This window comes from Aotus nancymaae, unplaced genomic scaffold, assembly GCF_030222135.1.
Source record: "Aotus nancymaae isolate 86718 unplaced genomic scaffold, 86718_ANA_hifiasm-v0.15.2.pri h1tg000028l, whole genome shotgun sequence".
NCBI classification, from domain to species: Eukaryota; Metazoa; Chordata; class Mammalia; order Primates; family Aotidae; genus Aotus; species Aotus nancymaae.
Window position 1 is genome coordinate 9,031,987 of NW_026988441.1, and position 14,562 is coordinate 9,046,548.

Sequence of the window (14,562 nt, forward strand, 5' to 3'; positions counted from 1 at the left end):
GTCATGTGCCTGTAGTCCCAGCTACTTGGGAGGCTGAGGCAGAAGAATCGCTTGAACCTGAGAGGTAGAGGTTGCAGTGAGCCGGGATTGTACCACTGCACTCCAGCCTGGGCAACAAAGTGAGACTGTCTCAAAAAAAAAAAAAAAAAAAATCCAGGGCCTCTATGTCCAATCAGGAGAACCACTACACACATACGAAGAGCCATGGTCTCACAGACAGGCTCCTGGACACACATCCTCACACACAGCCCTGCAAATACACAACGCCAGGTAGAATCAGGATAGGCCAGGGTTGAGGTTTTCGAGTCAGGTGAGTTCTGGGTTTAGAGCCCAGTGCTGCTGTGTTACCCTGAGTCCTTTGCTCCTCTGAGCCTTCATGTCCCCATCTGTAAAATGGGGATTTTTTTTTTAAATTGTTATTTCTACATCACATGGTTTATGCTTGGATCAATACACCATTCACTTTTTAAAAAATGATTACTGAACACCTATGAGGCATAAGGCACTGTTCTAGGTGCTGGAGATAAAGCAATGAGCAAAACAGACCCAGGCATCTCTGGCTTTTTGGAGCACACAGTCTACTGGAATCTGGAAATTCTTCTCGGCACAAAACCTGGTGCATGGGACTAAAATTCATTCAGAGGTTGCAGACCATTAGCCAACAGGCAGGTGCGGTACCCATAATTTTATTTGACCAGAACAGTGTTTTGTGTGGATTTGTTGCCAGCATTTAAACATTGGGAGACTTCTGAAAACATGGGTTTCAAGACCCTCTTGAGAAATGCCATGTGACAGCGTTGGTTGCAATTGCTACCTACCTGCCCGTAATGGGCTGGCCTGGGGCAGCCACTGCCACTCACCCAGAGCAGAGAGGCTTAGCCTCTTCCCGACCTGCACTGCTCGTTTATGTCACATGCCTAGGCTCTGGAAGTTTGCAGCCCCTGGGCAAATATTTAAAATTACTAGCCTGGCCAGGTGTGTTGGCTCACACCTGTAATCCCAGCACTTTGGGAGGCCAAGGCAGGTGGATCAGTTGAGGTCAGGAGCTCGAGACCAGCTTGGCCAACATGGTGAAAACATATCTCTACTAAATATACAAAAATTAGCCGGAAGTGGTGGTGTGTGCCTGTAATCCCAGCTACTGAGGAGGCTGAGGCAGGAGAATCACTGGAACCCAGGAGACAGAGGCTGCAGTGAGCCAAGATCGCACCGTTGCACTCCAGCCTGGGCAACAGAGCAAGACTCCATCTTAAAAAAAAAAAAAATTAGTAGCCTGGCCAGGTGCAGTGGCTCACACCTGTAATCCAAGCACTTTGGGAAGCCGAGGCAGGAGAATCACTTAAGCCCAGGAGTTTGAGACTCTGTCTCTGCAAAAAATTTAAAAATTAGCCAAGTATGGTGGTCTACGCCTGTAGTCACAGCTACTCAGGACGCTGAGGCAGGAGGATCACTTGAGCCTGAGAGATTGAGGCTACAGTGAGCTGTGATTGCACCACTGCACTCCAGACTGGGCAACAGAGCAAGACACCGTCTCAAAAAAGAAAAAAAAAAGATAAGTAATTGCCTTATATTTTGGAGATGTCAAAGATGCAGCTGGGCAGATAATGACAAACAAGAGACCAAGGCCAAGGAGGCTGGGTGGGGTAAGGCCAGATGCTCGAATTCTGGTGTGACCCAAGGCACTTGGCTTCCTTTCCCTGGCTTTCAATCTCCACATCTGGAAAACACCCTAGAAAGCTGCACTTACCTTCTGGACTATTCCAGAAGGATTCTATATGTGAATCACCCCTTTAATACCTGACATGGAGAAAATGCTACCAGAGACCCCTCCAGCTGAAAAAATCATAACGTGACTCCAGAGAAGAACAAGCCCAAGAGAGGGGGATGGAAGAAGGGGGATTCAGGCTAGGATAAAGTAACAGGGATAGGGATGAAGAGAAGGAGGGCAGATATAGAGATGAGGCTTCAACTCCTGGGGGTATGTCCATTCATTCATTCATTCATTCAACAGATTTATTGAACACCTACTGTGTTCTGGGCCTAGGGATATGGTGATGCTCAGGAGACATTACTGTTCTTCCATTTACAGCCCACAGGCCATATCCCTCACTCTGAGCACGTAGTAGGTGCTCAAAAGTCTACCATCCCAGGAGCCACAGGCACCTCTGGTCCTGGCCTGTGACCCTCTAGCATTGCCCGGTATTCAGAAACATTGCCAAGCCAAGCCATTTTCAGGAAGAGTAGAGGAATTTTCCACCAAGAAGCTGAGAAGTTGGAAGGGATTTGGAGGGAGAGAGTGGGTGTTTCTGTTTTGCTGTGTGGCTTTGAAAAACCCTCATGACCTCTCTGGCCCAGGAAATGGAAAGGAAAGGAGATGAGGTCAGGCTGAAGGTGAGTAATAAGAGATTCCTAGCTACCTCAGAGCCCTCAAGCCTTTTCCCCTGGGCAGGGGTGAGTGGGGTGTAGAGTGAATTGCAAAGGTGGGGGACCTCAGTGAGAAGAGAGATGAAGAAAGAAGACAGAGTAGTTGCCTGGAGCGGAGAGACAGCCCTAGGAAGAGGGCTGGGAGGGGGGAAGGAGGGAGAAGAAGGTCTAGCCAGGGACCTGATGGAGGTGTCTCAGGAGGGGTAGCTGCACATCCGAGGTCTCAGATCATTAAGAGAGGAAGGAGAAGCTGGGCGCGGTGGCTGCTGCCTGTAATCCCAGCACTTTGAGAGAAAGTGATGGGAGAATCTCGTGAGCCCAGGAGTTTGAGGCTGGCCTGGGCAACATGGCGAAACCTTATCTCTACAGAAAACACAAATGTTAGCCAGGTGTGGTGGTGCGTGTCTGTAGTCCCAGCTACTCGGGAGGCTGAGGTGGGAGGATCGTTTGATCCCTAGAGGCAGAGATTGCAGCGAGCCGATAACCAGCCGTTGCGCTGCAGTCTGGCGACAGAGTGAGACTTTGTCTCAAAAAATAACATAAAAATAAAAAACAGAGGAAGGAGAATAGAGAAGATGGAGATGAACTAGAAGAGAGGGAGAGGCAGGCATGCACAAACAGAAAATGGAAAAGAGGCAGAAACTGGACAGTGATGGAGATAAGGTTGCCAAGATTTAGCAAATAAAAATACTGTATGTCTAGTGGCATCCGAATTTCAGATTAAAAAAAAAATTTAAGTTGGGTGCGGTGGCTCATGCCTATAATCCCAGCAATTTGGGAGGCCGAGGAGGGCAGATCACCTTAGGTCAGGAGTTCAAGACCAGCCTCGCCAACATGGCGAATCTCCCATCTCTACTAAAAATACAAAAACTAGCCAGGTGTGGTCGCTGGTGCCTGTAGTCCCAACTACTTGGGAGGCTGAGGCAGGAGAATTGCTTGAACCCGGGAAGCAGAGGTTGCAATGAGCCGAGATCACACCACTGCACTCCAGCCTGGGTGACAGAGTGAAACTCCATCTCAAAAAAACTTTTTAAAAGTGTAACTATGTCCCATGCAATATTTGGGCGATATGTATGCTACAGTATGAGTTGTTGCTTATCTAAAATTCAAATGAAACTGGGCATCCTGTATTTTACCTGGCAACCTTAGGAGGAGGAGAACAAAAAGAAATTGGAGGGGCAACAAAAAAGCCAGAACTGGTTAAAGTAGCCAGAGTGCCCACCATCTGGAATCCCCACTGGGGCATGCCCAGCTTACTGCCCATAACTTGACCCTCTCTGCCCTTCTGTCCCCCCCTCTGTCCCTCTGTCCACCCCTTTCTCTATCCATCTGTCCCCTCATCCGTCTGTCCCCCGTCTCCCTCTCTGTCCCCTCTCTTCATCCTCCCTCCCTCTGTCCCCCGTGTCCCTCTGTCTCCATCTCTCTGTCCCCTCTATTCATTCTCCCTCTTTCTGTCCATCTGCCCCCCCTTGTTCTGTGCCTGTCTCTCCTCTCTGTCCCTCTGTCCCCCACCTCTGTCTCCTCTCTGTCCCCTCTGTCTCAGCCCCTGGATCCCTCCCTCTCTCTACCCCTAGTTTCTCTACCTGTGGCCCTCAGTCTCTGCTCTCTCTTCCTCACACTCTCCCTGCTTTCTATCCCTGCATTTCCCTCTTTTTCCCTTGGTCTCTCCTTTTTGCAGTCCTCTGTCCCTCCAGCCCCACCCCCAAACCCTCTTAGTTCCTCAGTCAGCCACTACTCCTGGAATCTGCATCAGACAAAAAAGCAATTGAGTCACTATTCTCACTCCTACCAAGCTATCAAGTGGAGGCTGATTTTGGGGGGACAAGGCCTGAGGGGCAAGGATGGAGATTGGGAAACACATTCAGGGCTACTACCCCCTCCGCAGTCAGAGATGACAAAGTTCGGAGCTGGAAATAGGCACTGGGACAAAGACACGTTCCGCCAGATGAATGCTCCATCTGCCACCAAACTCGGAGAGTCTGGCAAGTCAGAGAGCTCTCCAAAGTCCCCTCCATTCACCTGCCTTCAACTGCCATGCCTTCTGAGAAGTCTAGTCTCTAAAGAGGCCTCTCAGGCTGGGTGCTGTGGCTCACACCTGTAATCCTGGCACTTTGGGAGGCCAAGACAGGATGACAACTTGAGGTTCAAGATCAGTCTGGCCAACATGGTGAAACCCCGTCTCTACTAATAATACAAAAATTAGTCTGGCGTGGTGGCAGGAGCCTGTAATCCCAGCTACTCGGGAGGCTGAGGCAGGAGAATCACTGAACCCGGGAGGTGGAGGATGCAGTGAGGGGAGATGGTACCACCGCACTCCAGCCTGGGCGACAGAGCCAGACTCCATCCCAAAAATAAATAAATAAATACAAATTTAAAATGAGGCCTCTCAAGCAACACCTTCGCGCCAGCATTCTGGTAAGATCTCCATGTCCCTGTTTCTGGCCCACCTGCCCTTGTCTCTCCTCTCTGCCTGTTACCTTCTGTATTTCTCTGGGCGTCTATCTAACCAGGTCTTCCTCCTCCCACCGATTTTTTTCCCTGCATCTCCATCCCACCTCTGCAGAATTGTCTTTCTCCTTTTCTCTTCGGAGGGATGGGGTCTCTGTGTGTCTCCCTGAATCACTTCCCCTGTCTCTGCCCATGTCTGCATCTACTTCTCCCTGTCTGTGTGTCCTTTGTGGCTCAGGGGCAGCGAGCGGAATTCACTCAGGACAGTGTAAGCAGAAAGGGACTTACTAAGGGACACAGAGTCTCTCAGGAGAATTAGACTCTAGGCTGAGCCTGGAAGCCATTCTCAAATCCAGCGCCCATAAAGTTCCGACCAGGAACCGCCGCTTCCCCTGCGCGATCAGGAAGCCGGCAGCCGGCTCCTCCACCGCAGCGTCTCGCCGGCATCTGCACTGGCCTTCGGGATGCCTCTCGCCCAGCTTACTTCGGTAAGAAATTCAAGCTTCCCGCGGAGGCACCTGATTGGTGGAACTTAACCTTCGTCCATATGCGCAGCCACAAGGCATTCCGGGAAATGTAGTTTTGAGCCATCCAGCCGCTGCGGTCACCGGAAGGTGCCCTAGGAGAGTGGAATAGATGTTGAGGGGGCCACACTTTCTCCCTGTGGTTGCACGCCCCCCCCGTCCATCTCTGTTTTTATGTGCATGTATATCTCACTTCCTGTTTTTGTGTGTGTTCTGTCTCCTTGGGTTTTTTTTTTTTATCTTTTTCACTATCCAAGTTTTGTTTTTGTTTTTATTTTTGTTTTGTTTGAGACAGAGGCTCGCTCTGTTACCCAGGCTAGAGTGAGATGGCGCCTATCTTGGCTCACTGCAACCTCCGCCTCCCTAGTTTAAGCGATTATCCTACCTCAGCCTCCCGAGTAGCTGGGACTACATGCATGCACCACTATGCCCAGCTAATTTTTGTATTTTTAGTGGAGATGGGGTTTTGCCACGTTGACCAGGCTGGTCTCGAACTCCTGAGCTCAGGCGATCCACCTGCCTCAGCCTCCCAAAGTGCTGGGATTACAGGTGTGAGCCACCGCACCTGGCCCCCAGGCTCCAGTTTTATTTCAATTATTCCATCTCTGTGGCCTTCTCTATCCTTTTTCTTGGTCGCTGCTTGTATGACCAGTGCCAATCCTCACAGCCCCCCACCTCACCATTATCCTTATCCTTAGTTCCAGCTCTGTTATCAGGGATCTCTCCTTTGAACTTCACCCCATTCTCAGCTGAACCAGAGGCTCAGAGCCCTAAGGAAGAAGAGGAGGGAGAGGGAAGATATGGGTGTCCCTTAGTTCCATGGACAAGCCAGGAGCAGGACCCATGCTTTGCCATTTCTCAACTGCTCTCCCTGCAGGTGGAAAGATCTAGCACCTGCAGGTAGGCAACATGAACCAAATGAGACTGGTGAGTTACCGGCTAGAGTTGGTGTGACCACAAGGGAGAATGGCTTGAGCCTGGGAGGCGGTGGTTGCAGGGAGCCGAGATTGTGCCACTGCACTCCAGCCTAGGTGACAGAGTGAGACTATGCAAGTGTGTAGACTTATCCTGATTCTATGCAATCAACTTCGGTTACATTTGATTAACTGAAGATCGAGCTACTACATTCTAGCCTGGGCGACAGAGTCCCTCTCAAAAAATAATAATAATTCTCAAAAAGTAACAAAGGCACACTATGCACAGGAAGGCACACACCCCGACTGAATGATCCTCTCCCCATACCTGCTTCCAAGTTGTGGGACCCCAACCCGTTCCCTTCCAGCCAAGCCTGACCCAGCAGTGACGGGCTCGGTTTTGCCCATCTTTCCTGGCAGAGCTAGGGTCAAGTAAGACTTGACCTCAGAGGGGACCCAGGCTCAGCGTCACTTGCTCTCCTTGCCTCTCAACTCCAACCCCACCTTACTCCTATTCCCACCCCTTCTCTCTAACTTCTCTGCCTATCATACACACCAAACTGTTTTGCTTCATGTATCTTTTCTTTTCGTTTTTCTTTTGAGAAGAAGATACACACTTTTTAAAAGTTCTTTTTTTTTGAGACAGAGTTTCACTCTGTCACCCAGGCTGAAGTACAGAGGCATGGTCTTGGCTCACTACAACCTCCACCTCCAGGGTTCAAGCGATTCTCCTGCCTCAGCCTCCCAAGAATCTGGGACTACAGGTGCCCGCCACCATGCCAGGCTAATTTTTCTATTAGTAGAGGGGTTTCACTAAGTTGGCCAGGCTGGTCTTGAACTACTTACCTCTGATAATCCACCCTCCTCAGTCTCCCAAAGTGCTGGGATTACAGGAGTGAGCCACTGCACCTGGCCTCTTTTCTTATTATTATTTTTTTTTTAATATTTCTGGTTTATTTTAAATTAGAAATTGGGTCTCCCTATGTTGCCCAGGCTAGATTCAAACTCAGGCGATCCTTCCTCCTCAGTCTCTTGAGTAGCTGGAACTAGCCAGACAACCTCAGGAACTTGTTACATTTAAGACATCCGTAATCACAGAGGTGTTTCCTGAACATGTCAGCTAAAATGACCACACCCCACCTCTGAGTCTTTTCTTTTCTTTTTTTTTTTTTTTTTGAGACAGAGTCTTACTCTGTCACACAGGCTGGAGCGCAGTGGCACCATCTCGGCTCACTGCAACCTCTGCCTCCCAGGTTCAAGCAATTCTCCTGCCTCAGCCTCCTGAGTAGCTGGGATTACAGGCGTGATGGTCATGCCTGTAACCCTAACACTTTGGGAGGTCAAGGCAAGAGGATGCTTGAGTCAAGGAGTTTGAGACCAGCCTGGGCCACATAGCAAGATCCTGTCTCTATTAAAAATTAAATTAGGCCGGGTGTCATGGCTCATCCCTTCTCAGCACTTTCAGATGCTGAGGTGGGTGGATCATTTGAGGTCAGGAGTTCAAGACCAGCCTGGTCAACATAGTGAAACCCCGTCTTATCTACAGATATGAAAATTGGCTGGGAGTGGTGGCAGGCACCTGTAATCCCTGCTACTCTGGAGGCTGAGGCAGGAGAATCACTTGAACCCAGGAGGCGGAGGTTGCAGTGAGCCGAGACTGCACCACTACTCTCCGTCCTAAGTGACAGAGTGAGATGCCGTCTCAAAAAACAAAAAATGAAAACAGTGATTGCTCAAGTTGATTAGATTCCTATAATTCCTGGAGGCCCTCCCTGTCTGCTTTTATCTCTCTCCCCTCTCCCTCCCATCTTGTGGGGCAGGTAGAGGTGAGCATTGGCTGAAGCCCTAGAAAGCCCAGATCCTGCTGATGTGATCTATACAGGTCAGCACCCAGGACAGAGAGCGCTGGGAAGAGAAAGGCAAAAGTGGATCTGCAGGGGCGAATGGAAGCTACCCAGCAGGAAGCTGAGGGGCTGGATGCTATCAGGGTGTCAAATTCATGTGTAAATGTAAAGAGAGATGACTGGCCGTCATGGTGGGTGGTTCACACCTGTCATCCCAACACTTTGGGAACCTGAAGACACAGGAATTCAAGACCAGCCTAGGCAGCATAGCAAGACCCTACAGAGACCCCGCTGCTACAGAAAATACAAAAATTATCTGAGCATGGTGGCATACACCTGTAGTCCCAGCAACTCAGGAGGCAGAGGTGGGAGGATTGCTGGATCCCAGGAGGCCAAAGCTGCAGTGAGCCATGATCACACCACTGCACTCTAGCCTGGGTTTCAAAGAGAGACTCTATCACAAATAAACAAATGACAGAGTGAGACTCCACCTCAAAAAAAAAGTTTCAATATCTTTTGTTGGGAAATGAATTACATTCCATAGAACTAAATACACACACACACACACACACACACGAGAACAGATGAGTGTAAAATCTCACGGAATTGTACCGATGTCTATATCCTGCTGTGGTATCGTACTATACTAGTGGAAGATGTTACCATCAAGGAAAACTGAGTAAAGGACACAAAGGATCTCCATTATTTATTACGACAACTTGCGACTTTACAGTTCTCTACAAATGAAAGATAAACGCAAGCACTGACAAAACGAAAAGACGGGACGTAACACCTGTGAAATGCACGGTGTAAACAGGCTAAAAGAACACACAAAAGGCGGTTGTATCATCAACGGTGTTTGCTGGGAGCACACAACTGGATGTCAGTACTGTGGCCTCCAGGGCCTGGCCTAGACAGAAAGTGCAAAGAAAGACCCTCCTTCCACTAAGCTGGGACCCCAAAGTGCTTTCCGCTGAGCGAGGGCAAGCCAGACGTAAACCTGTCCCTGTCCCAACTCCAAAGGCAACAGCATGAACACTGAGCAGGCCAGGCGTGGTGGTTCCTGTCTATATCCCAACACTTTGGGAGGCCGAGGCGGGTGGATCACCTGAGGTCAGGAGTTCGAGACCAGCCTGGCCAACATGGTGAAACCATCTCTCCTAAAAAATACAAAAATTAGCTGGGTGTGGTGGTGGTGTGCGCCTGCAATCCCAGCTACTCCAGAGGGTGAGGCAGGAGAATCGCTTGAACCCGGAAGGCGGAGGTTGCAGTGAGCTGAGATCGTGCCACTGCACTCCAGCCTAGGTGACAGAGCGAGACTCCGTCTCAAAAACAAAACGAAATGAAACAAGAAACAGAACGGGAGAAGAAGGAAGAAAAAAAAAGTTCCTGAGAAGTTGTGGCCTCAGAATGAGCCAAGAACAGATTGACATCCCCGGAGTAGATAACTGGATGAGTCAAGGAATAAGAAGCCAGAACCCGTTCGGGAGAGGCTGTAACTGGAAGTGTCTGCAGGGCGCCTAACCAAAGCAAACACAGGCCCTGGAGTCCACGCACCCCAGTCAGGCCCAGGGGAAATCCCCCAGTCAAATGTAAACGTCAGGCTGGGCGCGGTGGCTCACGCCTGTAATCCCAGCACTCTAGAAGGCCAAGACAGGTGGATAACTTGAGGTTGGGAGATCAAGACCATCCTGGCCAACATGGTAAAACCTTCATCTCTACTAAAAATACAAAAATTAGCCAGGTGTAGTGGCGGGCACCTGTAATCCCAGCTACTTTGGAGGCTGAGGCAGGAGAATCGCTTGAATCCGGGATGTGGAGGTTGCGGTGAGCCGAGATCATGCTACTGCACTCCCGCCTGAGCTAAAGAGGAAGACTCTGCTTCAAAAACCAAAATGCAAAGGTCAGTAACCATCAGGCCAAGATAATCAGGTCACAGGGAAATATGACACCAATAAGAATCAAAAGAACAGAAAAGGTGTGGCTCAGACTTAAGATGCTGAGAAATCAGACATCAATATTAAAACAGTCACGCAGCCAGGCATGGTGGCTCAGGCCTGTGATCCCAGCATGTTGAGAGGCTTGAGTCTAGGAGTTTGAGACCAGCCTGGGCAACATGGCGAAACCTCATCTCCACTAAAAATAAACAAAACTTAGCCAGGCGTGGTGGCTCACACCTGTAGTCCCAGCTACTCGGGAGTATAAGGTGGGAGAATTCCTTGGGCCTAGGGAGGTCGAGGCTGCAGTGAGTGGTGATTGCACCTGTCTCAAAAAAAAAAAAAAAAAAATCCAGCTTCCTGTGTTGAAATAAAGACACAACAAACTTGAAAACATCTTCTGAAAATAGGAAACTCTAAAGGCAACATCATTTTGAACCAAACATAACTTCTAGAAATGAAAAAATAGGCCAGGCGTGGTGGCTTATGCCTGTAATCCCAACACTTTAGGAGGCCAAGCGGGGCAGATCACTTGAGGTTAGGAATTCGAGACCACCCTGGCCAACATGCCAAAACTCCGTCTCTATTAATAATACAAAAATTAGCTGGGCGTGTAATCCCAGCCACCCAGGAGGCTGAGGCACAAGTATCACTGGAACCCAGGAGGTGGAGGTTGCAGTGAGCCGAAATCGCGCCACTGCACTCCAGCCTGGACGACAGAGTGAAACTGTGTCTAAAAAAAATAACAGCCAGGCGCGGTGGCTCACGCCTGTAATCCCAGCACTTTGGGAGGCCGAGGCGGGTGGATTACGAGGTCAAGAGATTGAGACCATCCCGGTCAACATGGTGAAACCCCGTCTCTACTAAAAATACAAAAAATTAGCTGGGCACGGTGGTGCGTGCCTGTAATCCCAGCTACTCAGGAGGCTGAGGCAGGAGAATTGCCAGAACCCAGGAGGCGGAGGTTGCAGTGAGCCGAGATCGCGCCATTGCACTCCAGCCTGGGTAACAACAGTGAAACTCCGTCTCCAAAAAAAAATAAAAATAAAAATAACAAAAAACGAAAAGAAAAAGAAAAAAAAATCACTAAATTGTACAACTTGATAGATGTGTTTGGCCCGTCTCAGCCTCCCAAAGTGCGGAGATTACAGGCATGAGCCACCAGCCCGGCAATACTGCAAATTTTTTTTTTAATATTTTTAGGTCAAGCACAGCGGCTCACACCTTTAGTCCCAGCACTTTGGGAGGCTGATGCAGGTGGATCACTTGAGGCCACGAGTTCAAGAGCAGACTGGCCAACATAGTGAAATCCCATCTCTACTAAAAATACAAAACTGAGTTGGGCATGGTGGCGGGCACCTGTAATCCCAGTTACTCTGGAGGTTAAGGCAGGAGAATCACTTGAACCCGGGAGGCGGAGGTTGCAGTGAGCACTACAGCCTGGGCCACAGAGAGAGACTCCGTCTCAGAAAAAAAAAAAGAGAGAGAGAGAAAGAGAGAAATGACACCCTGTGTGGCTGCAGAGGAGTGAGCAACTGCAGCAGAATGCAGTAGAAAATGCGATCATGGCCGGACTCGGTGGCTCACGCCTGTAATCACAGCACTTTGAGATGCCAAGGAGGGCAGATCACAAAGTCAGGAGTTCGAGACCCACCTGGCCAACACAGGGAAACCCTGTCTCCACTAAAAAAAAAAAATTACAAAAATTAGCTGGGTGTGGTCGCATGCGCCTGTAATCCCAGCTACTTGGGAGGCTGAGGCAGGAGAATCGCTTGAACCCAGGAGGCAGAGGTTGCACTGAGCCGAGATTGCCCTGCTGCACTCCAACCTGGGCAACAGAGCAAGACTCCATCCCCCTGCCAAAAAAAGAGGAAGATGGGAAGAGGGGACATATATCACGTAGGGACCTGTAGGCCACAGTAACATTTTGGGACTTTAATTCTGAAGTTAAAAGAGAGTCAGAATAAGTTTGAAGCTGGAGGAGTGGCACGATCTGATTTATATTTTAGAAATCTCATTCTACTGCTATGCGGTCATCAACACCCAGCCACTTCTTGACACTGTCTCTCTGCCTTCCCGTTGGTCCGACCACCATCACTTCTTGCCTTGACCTCACAGGACTCCCAGCTTCTGCCCTCAACTCCCACCGTCTGTCCCCAACAGGGCAGATAGAGAGATCTTGCTAGATCTTGAATCAAATCATTCCCTTCTGCTGCTCAGACCCCCCCATGACTCCCACCTCACTCAAAGCAAAAGCCAACATCACTACTGTGGCCCACCGGGTCCTGCATTCTCGCTCACCTCCTCCCATTCTCCCTCTCAATCCGTCCGAGCCACACTGGCCTCCTTGAACTCCCCAGTCATGGTCCAATCTCACGGCCTTTGCGCTGGCTGCTCCCTCTGTCTGGCTGCACTTCTCCACATATGGACAAGGCTCCCTCCTCCACATTCTTGAAGACTTTTCTCAAATGGTACCTCCTCCAAAAGGCCACTCCTGACCACTGCCCCCTTTATTTTTTCTCTATAGCACATAGCCCAACCTGAAAAATATACATAACATATATTATTATTTAGTCTATGTATATAGTAATTATCATCTTATATATAATTACATACATAATTTTATTTTTTTTTAATTTGTTTTTTGAGACAAAGTCTTGCTCTGTTGCCCATGCTGGAATGCGGTAGTGCAATCTCGGCTCACTGCAACCTCCACCTCCCAGGTTCAAGAGATTCTTGTGCCTCAGCCTCCCGAGTAGCTGGTATTACAGGCGCCTGCCACCACACCCAGCTAATTTTTGTATTTTTAGTAGACACAGAGTTTCACCATGTTGACCAGGTTAGTCTCAAACTCCCAACTTCAGGTGATCTGACTGCCTCAGCCTCCCAAAGTGCTGGGAATACAGGCATGAACCACTGCACCCAGCTAATTATATATATAATTTTAGTATACATTATCATATTTATATTCTACAAAATATAAACAAATATAAATGTATATTTATATTTTTATATTACATATAACTATATATATAATATATTATATATAAATGTATATTGTATATTATATATAGATTTTTATATAATATATAAAGTTATAATATATAAGTGAAATATAAATATATATTTATATATTATGTATAATACATAAATATAAATTTACAAAATACATAAAAACATATAAATATATTAATTATATATAAGTATATATATAAAATATAGATTTTATATAAATATGTGATATAAATTAACAAATATATACTTTAATAAATGTTTATCTGTTTTAATATTAATAAGCATATCTATTTATAAAATATATAAATTTATGTATTTTTTAAATGTATAAATATATGAAAAATACATATACCTTTATATATAAGTACATATATACCTTTTATATATTTACAACATACTTGTTATAAATATATAATTATAAATATATTATTAATCATTAGTGTTATCTTGTAAACGCAAACATATTTATAAATGTATATTATTGCTATATTAATATTTATATATACTATGTATAATATATAAATTAAATATATTTGCATGTGTAAATATATTGTTAAATATAAAATATTATAATTCTATAAATATATTAAATCATACATAACTATATATTATATACAAGATATAATTTTAACACAAATATATATATCCTTTTTTTTTAGAGACAGGCTCTTGCTCTGTCTGTCCAGACTGGAGTGTTGTGGCACAGTCACTGCTTGACATCCTGGGCTCAAGCAGTCTGCCCACCTCAGCCTTCTGGGTAGCTCCGACTATAGGCATGCCTCCACGTCCAGCTAATTTTTAACTTTTTTTAGAGAAGGGGGTCTCACTATATTGCCAGGTCTGGCCTAAAACTCCTGGGCTCAAGCGACCCTCTTGCTTGTCCTCCCCAAGTACTGGGATTACAGGGGGAGCCAACGCGCCCAGACCCAGATCTGGACTTCAGTCCAGCCTGACTGGATCATATCCCTCAGAGATGTCACCTCCAAGCCTGTTCCCTGTTCTGTGAGATGAGGGCGTTAGAAGATACTTGACAAGGCAGTCTGGGGACTTAATGAGATGACACAGGCAAGCACGCAGTAGAGGCCATGAGGACGATGATGATGATGGTGACCTCGCTGGCCCTCGGGGTCTCTTACCCCCGGTCTTCATCTCCCCTGTCCTGGTCCATGCATGAGCAGGTCCCTTGGTCTCTCTGGGAGTCACTGCTGCCCGTCTATGTGTTTCTCCCCATGCTTTCTCGCGGCTTCTAACTCTTGCCCCTCCCCACCCTTCTCTGGACCCCCCGGCAAGAGCTTTTTTCTGCCAGGCTTCAGGTAGAGACGGAAACTCACAAATAAACAGGGCACCTTGGCGTCAGGTTAGCAGGCAGTGGTCCTGGTCTTGCGGTGGGGGCGGAGGTAAGGGCGTAGTAAACACCCGGGCTGATGAATTTCTCGTCAGTATCATTCATCTCCCC